Here is a 14,585-nt window from a genome sequence, read left to right on the forward strand (position 1 = left end):
CTTTCTTCTTCTCTCTTTTTTTTTTTTTTACTGCAATACTAAAGCCACCATAAAAAAGCAAAGTTGAACAGACAGAGCTAATAATATAATCATTCAAAACACCTGCAAACAGTGCAGATGGGCAATTTCTGTCTGCAGAATCATCGGTGAAAGACCGCCTCCCCATATGGGCAGCTCCAGAAGCTCAGCGTTGCCCAGGCTCTGTCCCTTACCTTAAGAAAACCTGCACAGAGCATATGCATGCTTTTTATAGTCGAGCTGAAGGATCGGTGGCTGATTATTTATGTCCTTCTGGTATGTCTTGGAGCTGGGCAACCTGCAAAGGGTCTGTCCACTCTGGTGCCCCAGGTGTAGAGGGGGCCCAGGGGAGGCCAGGAACCCGGGGTGCAGCCGCGCGTTCAGCCCGACCACAAACAATGGCTATTGTCTGAGAATGGATCCATCACCATCCATCGCCACCATCTACCTGCTTCCTTGAAATAAACAATCCTCAAAAGCCAACAGCCCTGCTTTCCATTTCTCACTGAAAGCACAAAATGTGAATCTGTAGAGAAAGAAACGTTTTACAATGCAAAGCTTCGTTTGGATCTCTGTTGGAGCAGGTTCCTCAGTCTGCCACTCCCAGTCTCTTGCAATGGAACTCATTTCCCAGGAACAAAGTGAGACATCGGGAGCCGGTGAAGAAGGCAGGCCACCCTTCACCCAGGAGGTCACCCTTCAACCTCAGTGATCAGCCCCTACCCCGGCCCCACCTGTTTGACAGGAAAGGTTTTCCCAAGGTTGCAGAGGCAAGGCTGGCCTCCCCACGTGGACCTGTGCATGGAGGGTAGGGGCCTCTCTCACTGCTCCTCTCGCCCCTGAGTTGGCCCTGTGCCTCACAGCACACAGATCCCTGTTGAGAAGTATGGATGGATGGGTGGGTGGGTGGACCAGAGTGAAGGTGAAGCTTGCACAGAGCCTGTCTTCTTTCAGGCAAGCGGAGCAATGGCTGATTTATCTTGAGTGTCAGGCACTGTGTTGGGCACACATGGGACAAAGAAATGGAAGAGGTTGGCTCTCCATCCTCGGAGAATTCACAGGTCATGTTGCGGGGATGAGGGGGGCATGTTCGAATGATATAAAATAGAAAGGTTCCTCTGTTCATGGAATTCTCCAGGCAAGAATACTGGAGAGGGTAACCACTCCCTTCTCCAGGGGATCTTCCCGACGCAGTGATTGAACCTGGGTCTCCTGCACTGCAGGCAGATTCTTCACTGTCCACCAGGGAAGTCCATATAAGACAAAACCGGTGCCCAAAGCGAAGGTCATACACCATCACTGGAGGGCTTAGAGGAAGGAGAGTTTAAAACCAGAATCTAGTTGAGAAAGTCAGAGGCTTTCTGAAGGAAGCAACATAGGAAATTTTTCTTCCTAAATAGGTGCGAATCCATTCACTTCTCTCCATTATCACTTCTACCATCAAAGTCCAAAGTGTCATTGTCCTCATCTCTTCTGGAGGCTATTCACATCAGTTCTTCTTTCCTTCTCCCCCAGTCCACTCTGCAGGCAGTGATCATTTTAGACCATAACCTAAGCATGTCAGTCCCATCCTGGGCTTAAAATTTAAAAGTAGTTTCTTGTTACTCAAATCAAATAAGTATTCAAATCCTCATTCTGAAGAATTATTTATGATGCTTTAGGCAGCAAGTGATAGAGTAACAAAATTAGCTTAAAATGACTCAAACAACAAGAGCATTTATGATCTTCCATAAAGAATTGGTTAATTTAGTGGTTTGGTAATGTCATCAAGGATGTAGCATCCTGCCAGCTTTCCTGGCATCCTCCACATTGGCTTTTTGCTGGGAGATGGTCCCCCAGGGCCCAAGATGTCTGCAGGAAGGCACTCGGAGCATCACATTCACACACAGCAGTGCCCAAAGCCAGAGGACAGAATATCCCTTTTCCTTGCCCTTTATAAAGTCCAGGAAAGATTTCTGAGAGCCTCCCCACCCACTCCTGCCTCTCTACTAGCAGACTCCACTCACATCCCATTGGCCAGAATCGTGTCCCCTGTCAGCCCTGAAACCAATCAAGGTAAGAAGAATGGTGTTTCCATTGGTTACACTAATGAAGCTTCATCTCCTGGAGTTGAGGGTGACTCTTACCTCAATGAAATTAAGGTTTTATTAGCAAGAAAGAAGGGACTTTAGGGGGATGTGACATTTCAGCAGTCAGCCACCAACGTCTGTCTGCCCCATGTGCTTCCAGGGCCCAGCAGGTATGGCCCTTTGAGTCCTCCAGCTTCCTTCTGGTCCGCCCTCCCTGTACATAGCTGTGGTCCATAAGCCTTCCTACCCCACATACTGAGGTGCAGAGGATCCTTGCTATTGGCCTGGAGGAAGTATCCCCAGCTTGTGGAATCATTGCTACCGAGGACACTATTCCTTGAGGGTTGGTAGACCTTTGTAAAACCACGTAGGCGCATTTGCTAGCTCTCTGTATGTATGCATGCATGAATGCTCAGTTGTTCAGTCTTATCCGACTCTTCATGACCCCAGGGACTATAGCCTACTAGGCTCCTCTGTCCATGGGATTCTCCAGGCACGAATACTGGAGTGGGTTGCTATCTCCTTCTCCAGGGTATCTTCTTCCCAACCCAGGGATCAAGCCCAAGTCTCCTGTGTCTCCTGCATTGGCAGGCAGATTCTTAACCACTGAGCTTCCTGGGAAGGTCCAGTATGTATGTGTGTGTGCGCATATATGTGTGCGCAGATATTTAACCATTTTCCTTTTCTTTTGTTCAGTCCGTTTTTAAGATATTTTATTGAGGTATAAATTATATATTGTGACATACAGGTTCTAAGTATACAGTTTGATAGATTTTGACAAATGCATACACCCACATAACCCACATCCCCATGAAGATATAGAATATTTTCATCACTATGGAAAAATCCCTCATGTAAATCTCTCCCTAAAGAGCTAATGCTCCTCACTCTCTTCCCAGACAATAACTGCTATCACTTCTTTCATCACAAGCTAGTTTTGCCTCTTGTAGAACATCATCTTAAAAAATCACAGAGTATGCATTATTTTGTGTCTGGCTTCTTTCACTCAAAGTAATTTTTGTTGAGATTTATCTGTGTTACTGGTTTATCAGTGGTTCATTCTTTTTCTTGCTAGGTAAAGTTGCACTGTATGAATACACATAATTTGTTTATCCATTTCTCTCTTGATAGATACTTATGTTATCTCAGTTTGGGGCTGTTATTAGGTACTTCTGGTATACAACTGGTGTAAACATTGGTGTACATCTCTTAGAATAATTACTTTGAAGTATAATTGCTTAGTCCTATGATAGGCCCATGATTAACTTTATAAAAAAAAAAGCTGCCAAAGAGTTTTCTAAAGTAGTTTTAGCATTCTATATTCCACCAACAATATAAGAGAGTTCTTTTGTTCCACATCCTCGCCAGCATCTGATGTTTTGGGAATTTTAATTTTAGCCATTCTGCTGTGTATGAAATGATATTTTATTGTTGTATTGATTTGCATTTCATCAGAGATACTAATATTGAGTACTCTTCATGTGACTATTGGCAACCATGTCTCCTTATTTGAAGTGTCTGTTCAAATCTTTTGCCTTTTAAAAAAATTAAGCTGTCTTCTTATATAATGATAGTTAGCTATTTGTGTATTCCTCATACAAGTCCTTTGACAGATATCTGTCTATCTATATCTATCTATTTATAGATATAGATATAAATACATAGTAAAGATTTTCTCCCCATCTTGAGTCAGTTTTCAGAAGTCTTTTTCTAAAAAAATATTTTTTGTCTGTTTTCAAATTTAGAGCCGTGAAATTTCCAAGTATTTTCTATTTTTTTACATCTCTACAATATCTGTAGTTGTGGCTCCTTTTTCAGGCCTAAAATTATTTGTACTTGATCTTTTTTTGCCTTGCTCAGTCTTGCCAGAGGTTTGTCTATTTTTATAATCTTCTCAAAAAAAACAGAAAAGATTTGATTATTTTTATCACTTCTTTTTTTTCTGTTTCATTAATATTTTCTCTTACCTTTATTGCTTATTTTTCTATATTCTTTGATTTACTCTACTTTTTTTTTTTAAAATTTTCAGTATGTTCCAGGATTCTTTCTCTACCACAAGTTTTTAAGAGTATATATTTTGCTCTGGCTTAGCATGTAACATTTTCATTTTTGTTCAACTTTAAATATTGTCAAATTTCCATTTTTACTTTTTTTGACTCATGATTTATTTAGAAACATATATTTTCCCCCTAAAACTGTGGGTTTTTTTAACTTATATTTGTTACTAATTTTTAAAATGGTTCCTTTATAGTCAGAGAATGTTGCGTCTATGATATTTAACACTTTGGCATCTTCTGAGACAAACTTCATGAACTGGAATATTGTCATTTGGGTTAGTATTTCACATACGCTTGAAAATAACATGTTCTATTTTTGTTGGTTTTAGGGCTCTCTGTATATATGACCATGAGCATATCATACTAGCTTTGTTTAAATGTTCTACATCCTTAATGCTTTTTGTTGCTTTCTTTGCAATTATTGAGATTGCGTCAAATAGCTTACTATGATTATATACTCATCAATGCTTTATAAGTAATATTTTGCTTATTTATTTTATATTGTTTACAGCAGTGTCTAGGATATGACAGCTGCCCAGCCATGGAAGACCTTAGCGACCTTTGGCCCATGGGAGGTTGAATTTGAGGACAAGCCCTCTTGCTGGAGATGAGTCAGCTGGCACCAGCTGGATCAGTAAATGGGCAACAAGGGAGGAACCTCTGTGATCAGTGGTTAGATTAGCTTTCTGGTCTCTACACACCATTTTCATTTAAATATACACTTAGCCTTGTGTTAATATGATTGATGGTTCTCTGGCTAGCTCAATGCCTGTTACATAATAGGTTTAAGTATAAATATATATGTATATATATATACATAAATTTAAGTCTCTCTATATAGACAGAGAATAGAGAAGGAAGAATAAATGGATTAATGGATCTTAAGGCAGAAGATGGTGCCTATAGGCAGAGAACACTGCCTTTCGTTGCAACCTGGAGTTCGGTCATTTTGGCTTGCTCAGTGTCACATGTGCATCTGACAGCAGCTCTCTCTCTCTCTCTCTCTCTTTTTTTTTTTTCTTTTTGGGGGTAAGGAGTGGGGAGATATCTTCTCTTATCTGTCCACGCAGTTTTCATCCAACTTTCCTCACCTCCTCCCTCTAGGAATGAATGCAGAATCTAGTCCTGCTCAGTCAAACCATGTCCCCCTAGGGTTGCTGTTGCAGGAAGGGCAGATGACCTGAACTAGGCCAAGGTAACCTAACACTTGCCTTTTGTTGGAGCTAAGGAGGAAGACGTTTTCCCACTTGGAGTTGATAGACTTGGAGCACGTCATTCTGGACTTTCCAGGGGACACCTCCGGAGGACATCCTGCCTGAGAGTGAAGCTCACAGGCAAGGAGAACGGAGAGGGGGACACTCTGGATCCTAGTGACTTTGTTGATGACTCTGTCTGAGGGCACCCCTGGAACTTCCCATTGAAGTGAACCAACAGATTCCCTTTCCTTCGAGGTGAGTTTGAGTTATGATTCTGTTCATCAAAGAGCCTTGATGAGGGATCTTTCACAAGACTAGTTCGCCAGGGTCACAGAGCACTCAGGGATCTCTTTTCTTAAAGACTGGAAGGCCTGTGCCCCCACTTGTGTCCATCCCCACCTCAGCTGCAGGGACACAGTGCTTGGCTTGTTTTAGTTAAAACCTTTCCCATTATTTCTAAGCATGGCCCCAGACTCACACCTGCCAACTACAGAGGTGCAACCTGGACCCATTTGTGTTTTCTTGGTCAAGTCTACAAAACTCTACGGCACCCCCATTCTATTTCTGACCCGAGGTGAAATGCAAATGAAGAGGAGTGGGTAGGGGGGATGGATAATAAATGGTTCCCTTATCCAAAATTCAAAGTTTGTTGCAAAGTATGATCATCTAAACTACGGAAACCACACTATATTTTACATTCCTTAAACAGACAGTTGATTAAGGAGGACCCAGGGCCAGGTAAGGCTTCCCCGGTGGCTCAGATAATAAAGAATCTGCCTGCAGTGTGGGACACCTGGGTTCACTCCCTGAGTCGGGAAGAACCCCTGGAGAAGAGAATGGCTGCCCACTCCAGTATTCTTGCCTGGAGAATTCCATGGACAGAGGAGCCTGGTGGGCTACAGTCCATGGGGTTGCAAAAGAGTCAGACACAACTTAGCAACTGACTACAACAGAGAGGACCATTGAATAAAAGCCGTTCACTCCCGTAGCAGATGGTATATCCCCTCGGCACTTCCAGTTCCCAAACAGGAACAGGGCTTTCACTGTCAGCCCTGCGACTCTGCCCGCAGGTCTTCACTGGCCACAGGAGCATTGAGCCCCTCAGTCAGGCCTGATGTACTGGGCAAGGTATGTGCCTCCTGTGTCTCAAAGGACAAGTGATAGTTGACAGTAAACACCCCAGCTTCCTTGACCTTCAGATGGGACCACCCTGAGGTGTGTTTATGGTTTTCTGGAGTCCCCAGTTGCCCACTGACATATCTTACACATTGACACACTCTGCCTTGGTTCCGTCCCTTTCCAATTTTCCTTCCTCTTTCCCACCCTGGATTTTCCCAGGATCATCTCTCCAATAAATGACTTGCACTTAGATTCTTGTTTCAGGGTCTGCTTTTGGGGAAACTCAACCTGCTTTCATGATTTAATCACTAAGTCGTGTCCTACTCTTGCGAGCCATAGACTGTAGCCCGCCAGGCCTCCTCTGCCCATGGGATTTCCCAGGCAATAATACTGGACTGGTTTGCCATTTTCTTCTCCAGGAGATCTTCCTGACTTAGAGATTGAACCTGCATCTCTTGCATAGCCTGCATTGGCAGGTGGATTCCTTTACCACTAAACCACCAGAGAAAGCCCTTTTGACAACACCCAGTTCATTTGCTTATGACCACCCATTTTTTTTAGCAGTGTATTTCCTGACTCTGGTACTCTCTCTCCCTTGCTTCCTTGGAAAGTGTGGCGTGGTTCTCAAATTCATGGATAGCTTCTGCTCCTCTCTGCCCTACTGCTTGTTGGTTGGCCTCTTTGGATCAGCAGGGAAAACAGAAATATGAAAACACCAATGCATGGTCCCCACAGCAAAAGCAGGTCATTCAGACTCCTGTTTTATATTTGTCCCACCACAAACCCCGAATATGAGCTGTTAAAATCTTTGACATTTATCCCTTTTTCTTACTAACTTTTAAATTGCAAAAGTGCTAGTACCTTATATAAAATTTAACAAATACGTGTAAGCAAGGGAAGAAAGATTTTTAGAAATTCAAGAATATTAAAATTGATGGTGGGAGGAGGAATGTATTCTGCCCTTAAATAAAGATAGGAAAAAGGACTCTCTTGCCACTTCACAACATATTCTACTCAAGTCTTAGCCAGGAAAATTAGACTAAAAAGAAAAGAAAAGCACCAGGATTTGAAAGGAGAAAGCATAAATTTTTCTATTGGTATACAGAGACAATTAAGGAATACACACACATAAATACACACACACACACACACACACACACACACACACACACCTATTAGGACTGATAAATGAGTTCAGCAAAGTTGTAGAATATAAGATCAATATACAAAAAACAATTTAATTTTCATACACTGGCAATAAACAGTCTGAAAATGAAATTAAGAAAATAATTTCATTTTCAATAACATCAGAAATAATAAATTACTTAGAAAGAAACTAAACAAAAAGGTACAAAATTTGTATAATGGAAAGTACAAAACATTGTTGAAAAATCAGAGAAAATATAAATAAAGGCAAAGATATCCCATGATCATGGATAAGAAGACTTAAAACTGTCCAAATTGGTCTTCAGATTTGATAAAATCCCTTTCAAAATGCAGCCACATTTTTGTAGAAATTGCAGAAATTTATGATCAAGAATAGCCAAAATAATCTTAGAAAAGAACTCACATATCTCATAACTTACTACAAGGTTACCTATTTCACAACTTATTACAAAGGGCAGTAATTGAGAGAGTGTGGTAGTGGTATAAGATATAGAGACAACAGTCCAATAAATAAATCCTTGTATATATATATATGCAAACTATTCCACTGAGTTTTGACAAGGGTGCCAAGACCATTCAATAAAGAAAGATTTGTCTTTTCAACAAATGGTGCTAGAACAACTGTATATCCACATGTGGAAGAAAGAAGCTGTATCCCTACCTTACACTTAGATGTAAAAAATAACTCAACACTGGTAATAAATTTAAATGCAAAAGTTATATCTATAAAGTTCTTAGGAGAAAACACGCAATAATTTTTGTGATTTGTGTTAGGAAATGTTCTCAGATGCAACAACCCAAAGCATGCAGCCTAAGTCACTTGGTCGTGTCCGACTCTTTGTGACCCCATGGATTGTAGCTCTCCAGACTCCTCTGTCCATAGGATTCTCCAGTCAAGAATACTAGGAATGGGTTGCCATGCCCTCCTCCAAGGAACCTTCTCACCCTAGGGATCGAACTCCGGTCTCCTGCCTTGCAGGCAGATTCTTTACTATCTGAGACACCAGGGAAGCAGGGACAAAAGAGAAAAATAAATAAATTGGATTTTGTCAAAGTAAAAATTTCTGTGTTACGAATTATATAATCAAAAAAGTGAAAAGGTAACACACAGAATGAGGGAAAATATTTGAAAATCATATATCTTATAAGTGACTTATATCAAGAATATCTAGAGAAGCTCAAAAGAATTCATACTACTTAATAACAAACTTAATAATAAAAAGATGAATAGCCCAATTAAAAATTGGCCACATAATCCAAATAGACAATTTGCTAAAGAAGATACACAAAGTCCAATAAGTACATATAAAGATGTTCAACATCCTTAGACTTTAAGGACCTACAAAGCAAAACTCTAAGAAACCACTTGGCATATAACACAGTGAATGTATTTAAAAAGACAGGCAATGCCAAGTGTTGATGAGAATGTGAAGAAATTGAAACCCTCGCGCATTTCTGGTGTGAATGTAAAACTCTGCAGCCATTTTACAAAAGAGTTTGGAAGTCCTCAAAAAGTTAAACATGGAATTATCATGTGACCTCACAATTTCACTCCTAGGTATATACCCAATATGTAAAAGTAGAGCTCCTACACAATGTTGTACACAAACATTTATAGCAGCATTATTCATAATAGCTACAAAAAGGAAACAATCCACACCTATCAAATGATGAATAAAAAAAGTAACTGTGGTATATACAAAAAGTGTATTATTTTAATCCAGCAATAAAAAGGAATATATTACTTGATACATGCTGCAACATGGCTGAACCATGGCTGAACTGACTAACTGAAAGAAGTCAGTCCCCAAAGGCCACATCTTGATTCCACTGATCTGGAATGTCCATAACGGGCAAAACAACAGGAACAAATGTAAGTTAATGGTTCAGGTTCCCAGGACTTGTAGGAAAGTATAATAGGGAGCAACTGTATTGCAGGATTTCTTTTTAGGGTGAAGAAAGTGTTCTAAAATTAGATTGTGATGATAAGTTTCAGTTCAGTTCAGTCATTCAGTCTTGCCTGACTCTGCAAGCCCCTGAATTGCAGCATGTCAGGCTTCTCTGTCCACCACCAACTCCTGGAGCTTGCTCAAACTCAAGTCCATCAAGTCAGTGATGCCATACAACCATCTCATCCTCTGTCATCCCCTTCTCCTCCTGTCCTCAATCTTTCCCAGTATCAGGGTCTATTCCAATGAGTCAGTTCTTTGCATCAGGTGGCCAAAATATTGGAGCTTCAGCGTCAGTCCTTCCAGTGAATATTCAGGACTAATTTCCTTTAGGATTGCCTGGTTTGATCTCCGTGAAGCACAAGGGACTTTCAAGAGTCTTTTCCAATACCTCAGTTCAAAAGCATCAATTCTTTGGCACTCAGCTTTCTTTATGTTCCAACTCTCACATCCATACATGACTACTGGAAAAACTATAGCTTTGACTAGATGGACCTTTGTTGGCAAAGTAATGTCTCTGCTTTTTAATATGCTGTCTAAGTTTGTCATAACTTCTCTTCCAAGGAGTAAGCATCTTTAAATTTCATGGCTGCAGTCACCATCTGCACTGATTTTGGAGCCCAAGAAAATAAAGTCTCTCTCTGTTTCACCATTTATTTGCCATGAAGTGATGGGACCAGATGCCATGATCTTCGTTTTCTGAATGTTGAGTTTTAAGCCAGCTCTTTCACTCTCCTCTTTCACTTTCATCAAGAGGCTCTTTAGATCCTCTTCACTTTCTGCTATAAGGGTGGTGTCATCTGCATATCTGAGGTTATTGATATTTCTCCCGGCAATCTTGATTCCAGTTTGTGCTTCATTCAGCCTGACACTTCGTACAATGCATTCTGCATATAGATTAAATAAGCAGGGTGACAATATACAGCCCTGACATACTCCTTTCCCAATTTGGAACCAGTCCATTGTTCTATGTCTGGTTGCTTCTTGACCTGCAGATTTCTCAAGAGGCAAGGAAGGTGGTCTGGTATTCCCATCTCTTTCAGAATTTTCCAGTTTGTTGTGACCCACACAGTCAAAGGGTTTAGTGTAGTCAATGAAGCAGAAGTAGATATTTTTCTGGAATTCTCTTGCTTTTTCTATGATCCAAGGATGCTACCAATTTGATCTCTGGTTCCTCTGCATTTTCTAAATCCAGCTTGAACATTTAGAATTTCCCTCCTACCATCTTGTTGAGGTTTCTCCTTTGCCCTTGGATGTGAGGTATCTTTTTTCAGGGATCCAACATTCTCCTGTCTACAGTTGTTCAGCGGCGAGTTGCAATTTTGGAGCTCTCGCAGGAGAAGATGAGTGTACGTCCTTCTACTCCACCATCTTTTCATCTTTGATGAAAATGTACAACCTGTGTATGTTCACTTTTACAGGTTGTAATGTATAACCTTGTAAATGTACTAAAATCTGAATTGCACAGCTTAATTGTAGGAATTGTGTGCTTTGCAAACTTTATCTCAGTAAAGCTGGTTTTAATAATTCCCACCTGCCAGAGAAAAGCACTACTGATATATTTAGTAAGAGAAATGTTCAAGATACAAACATATATATAAATAAAAATAAGTAATACTGTATATGACTAGTTGTAAAATTCTTTCTTTGGAGTAGTATTACATAACCATTTGTGTCATGAAATATTTTTTTATAATTCATTTTTAAGATATGCATTAATTTTATATGTGTATTCTATACTTTGTCTAAATAATCTTGGCTAAATGTTTGTTTCTTCTAATGTGTTGCTATTGTAAACAATACCATACCTAGTAACTTTTGGGCTAACTGGGTCAATGAGTAGGCATATTTTGATGACATAAAATACAAATTCCCTTGAAGAATGCATCAGGTTTTTCTTCCAAAGGCAGTTCAATGGAGTGTCCATTTTCCCACACTAACTACAAGTAATGTTAATCATTTAAAAAGTTTTGCCAATTTTATTTGGGTTATTGTTTCTGAAAATGAGTAATTATCCATACACTCCAAGTTGAGTCTGCCTAATGCAAAGAAGCAAAAGAAAGATACATTGGATACATGGTGGAGAGCAACTTGCTGAGCTATTTTTCAGGAATTTGACTTACTGACCCCATACACTTAGTGGTCCTGGTCAGAGAATCCGAGGTGAAGAAGTCCACATACCCACCACATTTCAAGGCTGCCAATACACAAGGCCTTACCTGGTCAGGTTGAACCATCTGCCCCCAAACCTCATGCATTATGTCTTGATGATCTAGGAACAAGGATGCTTGAATTTTTCTGTGCATATGGTTCTACCTCCAGGCTCATGTGTTTCTGGAGAGTGGGGGCCATGAACCATTCTTTGATTCATAAACTCAACAAAACAGTACCTGGCATAAGGAATTTACACACAAATATAAAATTTTCTGAATGCTATACAGTAGCATCGGATCCTGGAACAGGAAAAGGGCATTAGAGGGAAAAGTGATGAAATCCAAATAAAGTTTGGATTAGTTAATAGTAATTCATAAATGTTTCAACAAGTCTACCATAATTATGCAAAAAAATCAACATTAAGGGAAACTGGGTAAAAGGACTCTTTGCAACTTGTAAATCCAAAATTATTTCAAATTTTTGCAAAAAACTTCAAAAGTAAAAAATAAAAACAATAAATAAGTCTTTTATCCATAAATGTCAACCATTAATTCACTCATTTATTCACCTCAAGGAGGGCATGACAGCCCACTCCAGTATTCTTGCCTGGAGACTCCCCATGGACAGAGGAGCCTGGCAGGTTACAGTCCATAGTGTCACAAAGAATTGGACATGACTGAGCGACAAAACACATTCAGCTATCAAGTAAGGTCAGCTAATTCCAAAACTGAAGGACAGTTGACAGGACAACCTGCCAGAAGGGTGCAACATACTCCAATCAGTAACAGGATCATTTGGACACAGGCAATTTAAAAACCTCCACCTTGACCTAGTAACTGAACTATATATCTTAGAGGTTAGAGAAGACAAGGCTACAGCTTTTATTTAGAGTTCCTGAGTTAGTTCAATATGTTCATTTTATTGATGGGCAAATGGAACTCACAGAGAGAACAGAATTGTCTTCATTATTTTTCTGATCATTTTTAAGTGAACTTAAAGAGGTATTTACTCACCATGTTTATGCCAGTGTTTTTCTTCCAACTTGAGTGTTGACACTTTAGAGTCCAAAGGACCCAGGGGACTTCTTGCATGCTTTTTGGCTCTTTTCTCCTGGGTAGGCCCATTCAGAAGGAGGCTTGGTCCTACCACCTCTCGTTCATCTAACAAGGCCACTCCGAGTAACTCTTGGAGAGATTGTTTCCTAATTGGAGATTACAGCTTTTAACAATGTTTTCTGAAAGAGAACGAAGAGGGTCTTTGAGGCTCTTCAGTGGCTTCCTGCCATGCAGTTGTGTTATTGCTAAGTATCCTTCTGCCCTCTCAAAGTCTTCTGAATTTTTCTAAAAAGCAACAATAATTTGAATAATTACAAAACTGAAAATATTTTTTTCTGTGTATTCTGTTTTCCTCCAAGCAAGAGCTGTGCTTTCATCTGATACATAAAAGAGCAATGGTTCTCTGATGAACTAAGACACATGGAATATCTAATTAACATTAAAATATTGTCTCTCATCATTAGCTTCATTCGCACTGAAAGTGTCAGTTCTCGAGAAAGCAGTGCAGAGGCGATGACCTAATCTCACTTAAAAAAAGAAAAAGAAAAAAAAAAACAGGCAAATTAAAGTAAAAAGGACAATGTGTTTTACTTATAGGACAGTGGCTTGCTAAGCCCACTGCCTGGAGATGGCTTCCCTGCCTCAAGGCCCTGAACACTTTCTGACACTCAACTCCATCTTAAATGTGTCTACTACCATCCCTTTGTGTTTCTATCATCTCTGGATCTCTACAGAAGGACCTGACAGTCTCAGGGTGTCTAGGGCTGTTACGTGAAGCTGTTTAACTCAAGCCAGTGGCAGAGAAACTGAGGACCTCATTAGGACAGAAACAATCCAGCTGCGATGTTCACCTTCATGAAGCCTCAAAAAACAGTCCCAGGTGAGCTAACAGGAGTCACAGAAGACTAAATAAATTAACAGCCTTCCAGAAATGGATTAGAATGTCTCACTGAATGTTTTATCACCAAGAGAGGTGCAAAAGAGTCTGGAATGGAGTCCCATAATAAGTAAGAATATATTTAAGATTTTGGAACTCCAAGGGGCCAGGAGATGTTGCATTCTCCATGACCACATGATTCCCATGGATGCCAGCCTGTTGAGTGGCATCCATGTTCTTTCTGTGTGTCCCTCTGTTGCCCTGAAAAACCAATAATGTTCTATTTAAATTGCCTCTGGTTGGTCCTTTACCTGACCACAGAAACATTAGCAGACCCAACTAAAATCCACTAAGCAAAACCATGCAGCTGAGCCCTAAGTTCATGAAAAACGACAAATAGTTGGGTTTTTTAAAGGACTTAATTTTGGAGTGGTCATTCCTCAAAAGCAAATGGATATAGAAATCAGTACCTAAGGGTGGGGCTATACTGAAACAAACCCCTGAAAATAGGTAGCATCACCTTCAGAACTTGGTAGAGAATAAGGCTGGAAGAGCAGCAATGAAACCCTTAACTCAAGCTTATGTTGCTAATGGTCCAGAAGTTGTTAAAAACTGATTCCCGTGGTAACGTAGGGAATAAACATTAACTTGCTTTTGACATTGAAAAACTGACTTGCAGCAAGAGTTTTTAAAGTGTTGACTGATTACATCTAGTTGTATATGGTAAGATAGTAAAAAAGAGGTAAGAGTCAAACACTAGCCACTTTGCAATCAGAACATAGACAGAGTATAGAAAGGCAAGAACTTGCAGAATTAGAAAAATAAAATTGTTTTTTTCTCTCTAGACCTTCTAGTTGGGTAAAGATTCAAAATAAAATGAGGAGTTTTATTTTATGAGGTAAGGTGAAGGAAACACATCCCATC

General features: G+C 40.0%; 1 long non-coding RNA gene across 1 annotated transcript in view; it reads right to left on the bottom strand.

Moving 5' to 3' along the window:
• The window catches only part of LOC110139538 (uncharacterized), a 62,988-nt gene that overhangs the window by 14,129 nt on the left and 34,274 nt on the right, over window positions 1-14,585 (bottom strand). Inside the window, exon 2 of the long non-coding RNA XR_002314524.2 lies at window positions 12,743-12,963. This is a non-coding gene — a long non-coding RNA (uncharacterized lncRNA). The remainder of the gene's footprint in view (window positions 1-12,742; window positions 12,964-14,585) is intronic.

This window comes from Odocoileus virginianus, chromosome 20 (assembly GCF_023699985.2).
Source record: "Odocoileus virginianus isolate 20LAN1187 ecotype Illinois chromosome 20, Ovbor_1.2, whole genome shotgun sequence".
In the NCBI taxonomy this organism is placed as follows: Eukaryota; Metazoa; Chordata; class Mammalia; order Artiodactyla; family Cervidae; genus Odocoileus; species Odocoileus virginianus.